This window comes from Thunnus albacares, chromosome 16 (genome assembly GCF_914725855.1).
Source record: "Thunnus albacares chromosome 16, fThuAlb1.1, whole genome shotgun sequence".
Classification (NCBI taxonomy): domain Eukaryota; kingdom Metazoa; phylum Chordata; class Actinopteri; order Scombriformes; family Scombridae; genus Thunnus; species Thunnus albacares.
The window spans coordinates 24,926,318-24,938,053 of record NC_058121.1 but is presented as its reverse complement, the minus strand read 5'-3'; the positions used below and the strand labels follow the sequence as shown (position 1 = coordinate 24,938,053).

The following is an 11,736-nucleotide window of genomic DNA, read 5'->3' as shown; positions in this document are numbered from 1 at the left end:
TTGCTTGTAAGACCAACAGTAAAAAGAAAAAACCCAGTGAGTACCAGGTCCCACCAGCCCCATATATGACTTTGGCGCTCTATCCAAATCAAGACATTTCACATTTATTACAACAAAGTTTCAGACTGAAATCAAATAATGTTGAAGAAATCTGCACAATCAGTGGATTCACTTGCAGAGACTTTGACATGTTAATTTATGATGCTGACCATTCATAAAACTGCTGATCTTTGACGAAACTGAGAGTCCAAAATGGAGGAAGTTATCATATTAGCTGTGTTGCACCATTCATGCTTATATAACCTGCTCTCTTGGAGTATAAACTGATCCACAAACAGGGCCTGGTCTGCTGTCAGTTGAGAGACGATTGCAAACGTAGCGAGCATAAAAACCCAGTGAGTGCCAAATCCCACCAGCCCCATATATGTGACACTCCATCAGTCCATCACAAAGACTCCAAGAACATCTTTGCCCAAGATGAAACCGTTTAAATCTATTATTTCCACAGTGGACGTGGTGTCAACTGTGTAAAGAAGAGCAGGACCATGTTTGTAGTTCTGTTTCTAAAAAAAAAAACTGGGCACAGTTTGTGGAAATACTAGATTTAAGTGGTGTTTTGACAGTTAACACCCATGCAGTCACAAAAAAATACCTCGTAAGACGCACATCACTGCCAGCTAACAGGTTATTTCCCCCATAAGGTTTGATCCGAGTAGTCCGTGCGATGAGTCACAGAATACTGAAGATACATACGGGACTAGCGTGACCTGACACTTACTGGATCTTCGTGCTCTCCATATTTTTGCTTGATGTCGTTCTTCCAAGTTTGGTTCTCTGTCAGCTTTGCTCATCAAGCTTTAAATAAATCTGCGAGCCGGGTTCTAAAAATAGTCTCTTTTTTTTTTTTTTCTTCAAATTTTTGTAGAAGAAATAAAAACAATCTCAAGGTGCTCCATTAAGAGCATAAAGTTGTTCTGCTTCTCAAATGTCAACATGCGTTTACAATAAATCACTGTCGAATCAGATTTCACAGAAGTGGAATTATTGCATATTGTTCCTATAATTATTTATTGCAATGAGACTATAAAACGCATCATTGTCACCTGACCATAAAAGAGTAGAAGCAGCTCCTAGAGTAACTCCTCCCTGATAAGAGCGCGGTCATTTAAAAAGGCTCCCAAGGCCTCTGAACAGGATGACGTTATTCTTTAATTAATGGTGTTAATGCTTCTCTCTCTGCAGAAGCGAAGCGACGTGGCAAATCAAGCGGGAGCAGTTTGAATCACGGCTCGCTGAGGATTGTGTTTCAGGACTCTGAGGATTGTGAGGTCCACTCTTCCAAAATAAACGACTCTGCTACTGGTTTGGAAAGGATCTGTGCTGCGTTATTATCAGAGACTCTGATTTCATCACGGTGAACGCCAAAATGAGTCAACCCATCACTGACAGGAGGTGTTTATGTTGTAGTTTGTAGTTCTAGTAAAAAAACAAGCCAGATACAAAAGGTCCAAGGTTATTTTTGATTGATTTGTATTTATTTAACCAAAACGGTTTTGTATTTTGAATTAATTATATTAATTATGTCTGTCAAAATTCATTAAAACCTCTCAATCACTTAGCTGTGGAAAAAATATGTATTTGAACAAGGATTTTATAATATTTAAATTGAATATTATGAGCAATTATTCAAATTACCAGCTCGCCAGGTCTTATTCATGCAGGATCAGAATATAAAGCTTTATTTTGTTTCTTTAGGGAGAGCAAAGAAGAATTAAAGGAAGCACATGCACTACTTTATATATACGTCACAAGCATACAGGTTATTCATTTCTGTCAACCAGTAACAGTTTCCAAACCTACAAAGAAAAGGTTTTGCAAATATTTTATGGCTTCAGTAACGTTTGCTATAAACTACAGTGTGCAGCTGTTTTAGGAAATTACTGAGCCGTATTTTAAAAATGAAAATTAAGTATTTATGAGCTATTTTTTAAAATTTATGTCATCAGTAAGAACCAGCAGGCCACAGAGTAGAGACACATTGTTGGTTTTGCTATTTAATAGGATTTATTGACATTAAGAAAGATATAGAATTACACCACCCACGTCCTTTAAGAATATACACTTTGTGTGATATTTACTACGTCTACTGCAAATTTTTTTTCAGGGGCACAAAATTTTACTGAAATTTTGTCATGTGTGTATTTTTCAGACAACTCCTTCTGCCATCATGAATCACTGCATTAGCCCGATATAAGGTTTTATTCTGGGAAATACATTTGAAAAAGTGGAGGTTGTCCAATATTTAAAGACTAGTGTTCACAACATCAGATATTTCTCTTGAATGGAGAGAGAACTGCTGTAACATCTCTGTTTGTAGTGAGTTTCTTAGAGTAGTTTTAGCCCTGAAAGTGTTTTTTTTTTTTTTAGCTCAGTTTAACCTGCAGGAGTTTCTGAAGGCTCTTGTAACGTGTTTTTCTGCAACAGAGGAAATAAATAAGTAAAAACAACGTCTTTATTGCAGAAACACACCGAAAACTGAATAATCTGTCAAGTAGCCAATCATCATCTCAGCCAATTACTGAGATGATGAAGAGGAGGAGCTCAAAACAGACAAAAACTGTTAAACTAATTTAAACAAAAAAAACACCTGACAGGATTGTAGGATAGACAAGCTACACAAATGTGGAATTTATGCTCAGCTTTAATAGTTTTATTTCACTTTTACGAGAGAAAAGGCTTCAAGGATGAGGACTCTCTTCTCTCTTGGATTAATAATATCTCAGGGAAACTCCCAACAGCACGAGTGTGAGAGTCTTTTTCTAAAAAAACAGGCGTTGGGAGGGGGGGGGGGGTCGTCTCATAGTGGGGGTAATACGGTAGTAAAAAAAAAATCTGGTTTATGTTCTGCACACATTGTTTTTAATGCACTCACTTTTTGTCACTTTTCCAGTGTGAACACATTACATACTCAAAACCTGTTTAGATTTACTGTGTGGTATGTATGGATTTAAGGCGGTGGGGTTTTCAAAGTGTGAGACTGTGGGCCTCCCCTCAGACAAAGCTGGGAGAAAGGCGCCCCCCCCCCCTTCACCCCTCCTTAGTTTACTTGCTTAGTTTCACTCATTTCCTGGATGCCTATGGGATCATGATTATGTTATTTGATCCCATAGACACTCAACAAACGAGCCAAGATAGCCTAATATTGCTGTTTGACATAACTCCAGACTACACCAAATACATTTAAAAAAAAGTCTGTCTGAAGGCATTTATTAGTTTCTGACTCTGGGAAAATGGGAAAAACACTAAAATTCCCCAAAATTACTGTGTCTCTGACCTATCTTTTTAACCAAATCACACACATTTAGCCTATTCTATGTCATCTCCTTCTCATACTAATGTATATTTTTTCACTTCCAGTCACTGAGTCTCCCCTGAAACTATTCGGAGCCCTCCTGGGGAAGCCCACCTTCCACTTTGAAAACCTCTGATTTAGAGCACAGCTTTCATTTATTACTCCTTCAGCTGCCATTAGGGGTCAGCAGAGCTCCCTACAGAGGCTCACATGTAGGGAGGGAAGGAGGGAGGGAGCAGGAGTTGTGTCAGTGGTGGTGGTGGTGGTGGTGGTGGAGGTGGAGGGGCTGATGGGTAGAGGTCCTCGGTGATATAATTTTCCATCGGTTCCTCTACCTCCTCGCTACTCTGACAGGCAGCAGCAGCAGCAGCAGCAGCAGAACAGATGAGGTGAGGAGGAGGAGGAGGAGGAGGAGGAGATTTTTCCACTACCACATTTCACCTCGGGGCGACCGCGTCTGGAAAGACAATATCTCCAGAAAGAGGTCATCAGTCAGAGCGAACAACATTCAATCCAACGACAGAGTGCCAGTGATTCCTGTCTGGAGAGCAGTGAGGGCGGCTTAAAACATGCACGTTTTAGCCAGCAGGGAGAAAAGTGTGTGTGTGTGTGTGTGTGTGAGTGTGTGTGGATGGGGGTTTCACAAAGAAAACGCCAACTTTCTAACTGATGCTCCCTTACAGTCCAAAAAAATAAAAAAGACCCTCTCACCCCTCTGAGTCTTGGATCAGTGGGTTAATTACATAAGCAAAAATTGTTGATCAGTGACTAAACTGTTAGTGACATCCAAATATCTAGAAAAAAAAAAAAATTCTACTCACCATTTCCCTTAATGGACAAATATTTCTCCTGGTTGTCAGGATGAAGATTTAAATGCGTCACCGGTCTGAGAGCGGAGCTGCCAAACAGACGTCCCAGTATTCACAGCATCTGCTCTGACACAACTTCACAACGTCACCGAGCCGCTGCAGGATAATCAAATAGTTTTTTTTTTTTTTTTTTTTTTTATCCTACAGTTTCATGTTTGGACTGTTTTCCATCACGCCAAACATGACAGTTTGACAGATGTTACGTAATTGACAGGTGCTGAGAGTGTACATGGTGGATTTATGTTTTACACAAGGCTGAAAAACGTTGGGTTAGGATCAGGGGTGCTGGATTCATTTCAGAAGTGCAGAGGCCAAAAATTGTGTGTGTGTGTGTGTGTGTGTGTGTGTGTGTGTGTGTGTGTGTGTGTGTGGCGATAGATAGACCGGAGATTCTCACTAAACTTTTGCGGAGCAACTATTAGCTTGCTTGCACCGCAGGTGGCGGTATAATTCCAAACACAAACCAGCTAACTAGCACCTTTGGGATTATACACAACTTTTTTGGTTCAGTTACCCAAAACTAGGAGTTTACAGGACAGAAACACTCCTGCAGCTGAGTAACAGCAAGCAGATGATGAGAACATTAACGTTGTCCTTGTGTTGTAAGCAGCCATGTCTCAAATCCATATTTAACAATAAATCAGAACTTTCCTACAGCTTCACCTTCACAAATTATCAACATGCCATGCTGCTGTGACAATTCAAGTCATTCATAGCCTACAATAGCTTATTGTACCAGTTTTATTGGCTGCAGTGTTCACTGTATGCATTTGATTTGTGTGACAGTGTCCTCTTTGATTGGATTAAAACGTAAATATTCTTCATCTTTTATTTGCCTGCTTTGTTTTACCAAATGTCTTGGAGTGGACAGGAATAAGTGAGATGTCTTTTTACCACAAGTGTTGTAATATAGGGGCATTTGCACCGATACAGTGATTCGTGACTTAAGGAGAATGTGGGAGGAGGGTGAAGTGGGTCCTGGAAAGGATCCTTCAGGGCCAGTTCTGTTCAGTTCAGTTTGGAAATGTATGTAGATTTGAATGAACATAATAAATATTAAAAAATACAGATATTTATAGATATTTCTAAACTTTTTTTCAACTTTTAAACTCATCAGTCACCTATTCTCCACATCACTCGCTCCATCTCAGATCAGGCATTTAATAAAACTTCATTTGTGAAGCAGCTTTCATACAGGTTGGTGCAAGTCAAAGCGCTTCACAGATGACTGACAGCTGATAACAAGACAGAACAAATATGAACAGTACAAACAATCTGAGACTAATGCACATAAGAAATGTTTTAAAAAAAAGATGAAAATGAGATGAAACCAATGAAGTAATTTTAAGATAAAATAAAATAAAAACTAGATAAAACAGACAAAAGATGAAAAATAAATATATAAATAGATATATATAGATGTATAGATTTATCTGCACATATAAACATAATTGTTCAGTGTATGTACAGACAATATAACTACTCTAAATCTTGTCATGAATGAGTTGATGGTTTGACTTTTCGGCTTTCTTCGCATGAGCGAGACACAAAGCTCGATACCAACCGCACCTGTCTCTAACATGAGGCTGGAACGAGGCGACAGTTAGCTTAGCTTAGCATAAAGACTGGAAACAGGTAGAAAAAGCTAGCCTGGGTTCACCTGTACCTCTAAAACACACTGATTAACACTTCATATCTTGTTTGTTTAATCTATACAAAAGTAAAACGTCAAGTTGGTGACCCGTCCCTACTGTCTATACTAGGAGTAGATTTATATTTAAATGCATTTGAAGGCTTATTTTTTAATTATTTCAAGGACAAAACTTAGCTTTGTTTACAGTAACTTTTAAAGAAAGGGTTGACAATCTGTAAAAGTCTTAATCAGAAATAAAATTTGACTTTATGGACCAAGTACAAGTGTTTTGTGTTTGTGTCAGAACAGCAAAATAAAGAAAAATTTAGCGAAAATAAGATTAGATAGATAGAGAGATAAAGAAATACACTAAATATACAAATACACAACAAGAATATATACCACTCAGTTTGCAGGGGAAGTAAGGTGACGTATGATGGGTCATATGTAGATTATAATAACAGTAATATTGACGGATAAGTCCAGAGAAATCAGTAGTTTACATAAAATCACCCTGAAAAAACATTTTCATAGTGATTCATATATCAGTCTCTAACTCCCTGCAGCTCTATGTTGTGTTCATTTCTGCACTTTACACCTGCGTCGTGTCCCAGCGTGGTTCTCTCTACCGTCTGACCTCAGAGTGACTCAGTTTATTCACTCTGCACTGCCGCTTCTAAACTCTCCATCAGTGACAGCTACTGCTGTTTAAACCCGCGCTGACAAATGAAACTCGTTATCTTCATCTTCCACAGCTGTGGGGCACAGAGCAGAGAAGCTGGAGTGAAACAACGAAAAAAAACAAAAAAAACCTCACCACTGGTAAAAAAAAATCTCCCTGAAAACTGAGATGAACAAGAAGCAATTCGCAAGTTTGATAGAAGCTGAAAACTTTTTTTTGAAAAGGTTGGAAATGTCATATCTCCGTTATGTTTTCCACATGGTTTTCCGTTCCATTTGAGCTTTGACTGCTGCTCTTTTAATGACGTCATCTCGTTGTGTCCTTCTTCTTCTGCAGTGGTTTTAATAGCACCAACTGGAGAATTAACACCACCAGCTGTTTATCTCACACAGGAGTGGATGGAAACATTTAAGGACGAGTTCACAATTTTTCAATTCTGTCTTAAAACAACAGTCAGGAGCCCAAATAGACATTGAAACATGCTTTTCTTGCTGTAATCATTCCTCCTGTTCATACTGACCATTAGAAGATCCCTTCATGACGCAATGGAAGTGATGGAGGACAAAATCCACAGTCCTCCTTCTAAAGTTTATAATATGAAGCTTCAGTCGTCCAAATGAGTCAAATCAAGTAGATATCTTTCAAAGTTACAGTCTTTTTAGTGCCTTTTTTTAAGGAAACACTGTCCGAGGAAACACAAAGAGGGAATTTGATGCTAAAAAGACTGTAAATGTGTCAGATATCCACTTGATATGACTAACTCAGACTGCTGAAGCTTCATATAAGCTTCACATCAACTTTTAAATGACTGTGTGGACACATTGTGGATTTTGGCCTCCATCACTTACTCTGAAAGCTCATTTGAAGGATCTTTTAACAGCCAGTATGAACAGGAGGAATGATTACAGCGAGGAAAAACCTCTTTCACTGTTCATATGGACACCTGACTGTTGTTTTGAGACACACTTGAAAAACTGTGAACCTGCCCTTTAAGTCAAAAACTCCTTTGCTAATCTTCTGAAAGTTTGCATCACATTTGGATGGACACTTTAGTTATATACTCTCTGTAACTGCTTGTTCCAGCACTTGAAATCACAAGTTTGTAAAAGATGAAGCCATCAGGTTAAAGCAGAATTTGAAGAATTGAAAATATATAAAATATAAAAAAAAAAGCTGAGGACAAATATAATACAAGAATCTACATCTGCAAAACTTGTGTGATTCAGCTGTTATTCTTGACATTAATGTCCCTTTGTTCTATTAAAAATGAGTGATGAAATAGGCAGTTAGAAAGGCCTGGGAGGTAAAACATATCATGTCCATGCAGGGAGTGCAGCTACGACAGACATTAAAATGATTTGTATCTGCTCCAGAAGGGACACATATGGAGACAGTTAGAAAATATTATTGATAATAATTGTCTGGCAAAAAAAAAAAAAAAAATTAAACACATATGTACAAGTAGAGACAATGCGGCCTCGTTATATCACTTAACTGATGGAATTAACATTATTAACAGTTTAATTACAGGCAGCAGCCATTACATGTTTGTATGTAAAAACATCTGTACTCATGTCAGAAATATGTTGTATCATTTATCACTTGTCATGTGATTTATTATTGATGAATTAGAAACAACACAAATTCATGTTATCCCAAAGAAGAATGTTGTACAGATGTTGATTTTTTAATTAAGATCAAAGCGGAGTATTGACAGATCACTTAATGCTGATACATCCTTGTCTCATTATTACAAGATCAAATATCTTGTTATTAAAGTTGCCTTCATGTTATTTCCACCACATTATTATCCCACTGGATTCATGACACTGTACACTGATTGAATGTGAGTCAGAGAGACATATTTCTCTTAATTACAAAAATTGACATAAATAAACAAGAAATAAATACCAATTATGAGAAAGCATCTCAGACTTTCTTTCCTTTACTGAATGTAACGTGCTTAAAATTAAAGTGAGGGGGGAAAATCTGCACCAGATTACTATTACTATTACTATTACAATCCATACTATTGTGGAAAGTATTTAACCCCCTCGTGCAAACATTTACAGTTTAAAAACAGTCACGATCAGACTGTTGAAGGTCCAGTGTGTAGGATTTCCTCCCCTCGCTTCACCTTCCACTTCTGTAGGCTGCGAAACTCACGAAAAACTAACAAGGCAACATGGCAGCTTCAATGGAAAGGAACCCACTCCCTGTGTAGATATAAAGGGCTCATTCTAAGGTAATTAAAACACAACAATTCTTATTTTTAGTTGATTATACACTAATTAAGACATACTCATGACCATTATATTCCATTTCTGCCATGTCCATTCTGCTGGATGCCACTAAATCTTACACACTGCACCTTTAAAGTAGCATCTGTCATTTACATTCACGTGAAAACTTCCTGTTGTGTTCAAACATCACAGTAGATGACAGGCCCGGTCAGTCAAGCATTTAAAACAGCAACATTTTGGGCTGAAATAAATTTATTTCAATGTAATATCCCCACATCAGTGGATTTCCTAATGTGGACAAAGTGAATCTATGTGTCTCTTTCATACTAGTTGATGTTAGAAATACATCTTTTTGTCTCTTTAGCAACCAAGCTAGCATTAAGCTAGCTAGACTAGAGAGTTACAGTACTGTGGCTGACTTTCAACAAGTTATGGTTTCAATCTCTAAATTCAGGCCCTCTAAAAAGTGTGCTGGTGCTCATTTAGGAAATTATTGCTTCATTAATAAGATTAAAGACAAAGGAATGATGTGGTGAGTGAATTGAGCTCAAATTACTTGAAAAAACATTGTCAGTTGGTTTACAGTGGCACATTTTTTCATCTATGTGCGCCAGTGTTTTCAGAAAACCAAACAAGCCCTTAAGTACAAATAGACACTTCATGTTTTAGTGACATGTGTGATGACAGTTGGAGTCTCAGCTTGTAGAAACAGCAGCTTTTGTTAAAGGGAACATATTCTGCTTTTTTGTGATTTTGTCTGTTATTTACATACTGTTATAGCTGATGTCAGCTCGTCGCACATGCCCATAAACGGCTGTTCTTTCAGAAAGTGTTGGTTGCTAAGGTTGTCGCTAAGGCTTTTCCATGTGTTGTCTGCGTTGTCCACTCTCATATTTCGGATCAGATTTTGGCCCAAACGTGCACGGATGTATATGAGAAGTTCATATTTAGAGTAAATAACAGGAAAAAGAAGTGAAATCCTACTACTGTTGTTTGTTTACGTAGCCTCCGGAGAAGCTGGAAGTCTGCCGAGATGCAGCTGATCTGAGAGGCTGCAAGAGCCAGTATGAGATAAATTAATTGTTTTTTTCACTGTAAATCATGCAAATATATTCCAGTATCCCAGATTAAGAATATAGACCTGGAAATGTGCTGAATACATCTTTAAAATGAAAACATTTGTTTCTAAAAACAGGTGATGAAAAACATTTGGGTGTTTTAGTAGACACCAGTAAACACCAATCTGCATCTTTATGTGTTCAACCGTTCATTTCCTCTCAGAATAAAGTCCAACCCGCACAGTGGTATTCTAATTTTTTTTTTTTTTTTTTTTTTTACCAATCAGTCTCCCCTGAAGGAACTGGGAGTCAGCATCATGTGGTGTCGGACACGTTGCAAAAAGGTTTGTGGTTTAAGTATGTGGTGAGGAAAGACCTCCGCTGTGAATTCACCACCAGGGTTGTTCTCTGAAACAGCTGAGGCTTTATATCCTCCACCTTTCTGTTCCCACACTGATCCTTCGGGCTGTTTTTTCTTCCTCTTCACCTAGTCTGACTCTGCTTATCATCTCTTCCTGTTTCTCTGCCTTCACTACTTTATATGCTAAAGGAGAAAAAAAAAATTGGTTAAACATGTTACTTCAACACTGACTCGATGCTTGGATATGTGTCCGTGGAGCTTTAATACTATTTACTCTGCAGGTCCTTTAAAATTTTATGATTTGCACACGATTTTATACGATGAACAGAAACTGAATGTTCATTTTGGAGTTGGTGTTTTTGTGTTTATCAGCCTCAACTGGCCGATGCAACAAATAGCTACAAAACCATGTGACAGCACAGACTTGGACTGATTTCAAAACTTAACAGGATGTCTCAGTTCTTTCTAATTTCCTCCAAACTCTTCTTATTACTCCTCTTTTCTCTATATGTTCATGTAGTCCGACAGCTCTGGTGTAAATGCACACAAAACACATCTTTGCATTAATTTACGCAAAGCAAACAAACCCTCCACATTCACTTGTGTTTCTCCGATGACTTCATATACAGTCGCACACTCTCTAAAATCAGATTCATATTCAGTCTGGACGCTTTTAGAGCCACATCACAGTTTGCATTGAATTCATTTCAAGTTCAACTTTGAAGTCAAACTCTGTTGTTTGTGAAAGCACACAGACAGAATACAGGAATATGTTAGCTGCTTCACACCCTGAAGTTTTCAGCCCTCTAAAGTATGAACTATGTGTAGTATGTACTGTATATGTGCATAAAATATTCAAATATATGATGATAATGTATTTGGCCAAAGTCATGACATCACTTCAGCTTCTGTAACTCAATTCAAATCTCTCCTTCAGCGTTTCTTTCATCTGTGTTTCTGGAAAAAATTAAGCGTGTTCCCGGAGTTTACTTTCCATATTCTCATACAACTCGGCTCCACTACAGAAGTTGAAACCTTTGAGATTTTAACAAAGTTAAACAACAATTACTTTGTGAGCACAGATAAAAAAAAAAAAAAAAAAAAAAAAAAAATAGCCACCATGAGAAAACTACAAGTGCAGCAGCGGGGGGAACTTATGTCATTGTAACTTAATTGATTTCGTCCTCATCCATCAAACTCACCAGCGCTTTCTTCTTAAGTCATTTTTTCCAACTCTCTAGTTGTGTAAAGACTTGTACAGCGTTCGTTCCTGTTTGTCCAGCTGTTATTACAGACATGTCTGAAATAACCAACGACACTCAACTCAGTCATGGACTTGTTTCCTCTCTCGAGCCGTGACGTTTAGCCTGCGAACGTGTCTGATTTTTGGGAAAACGATGTTCATTAAATGCTGCTAAAAACATGAATATCAAATAAATGTTTTTCCTTATGTAAATGTATGAAGTGAGCAACACAACATACTGTTGAGAAAGGTTCTGATTTGTCTTTTTTTCTTTGGCACGATAGTTAACATGTTA

The 11,736-nt window shown here is 37.8% G+C and overlaps 1 long non-coding RNA gene across 1 annotated transcript; it reads right to left on the bottom strand.

Moving 5' to 3' along the window:
- Window positions 1-3,244: 3,244 nt before the first annotated feature.
- On the bottom strand, window positions 3,245-5,237 carry LOC122965386. The gene is made up of 2 exons (XR_006398217.1): window positions 4,174-5,237; window positions 3,245-3,893 (listed from the first exon to the last, which is right to left on the bottom strand). It is a non-coding gene; the product is annotated as an uncharacterized LOC122965386 (long non-coding RNA).
- Between the last annotated feature and the right edge of the window lie 6,499 nt (window positions 5,238-11,736).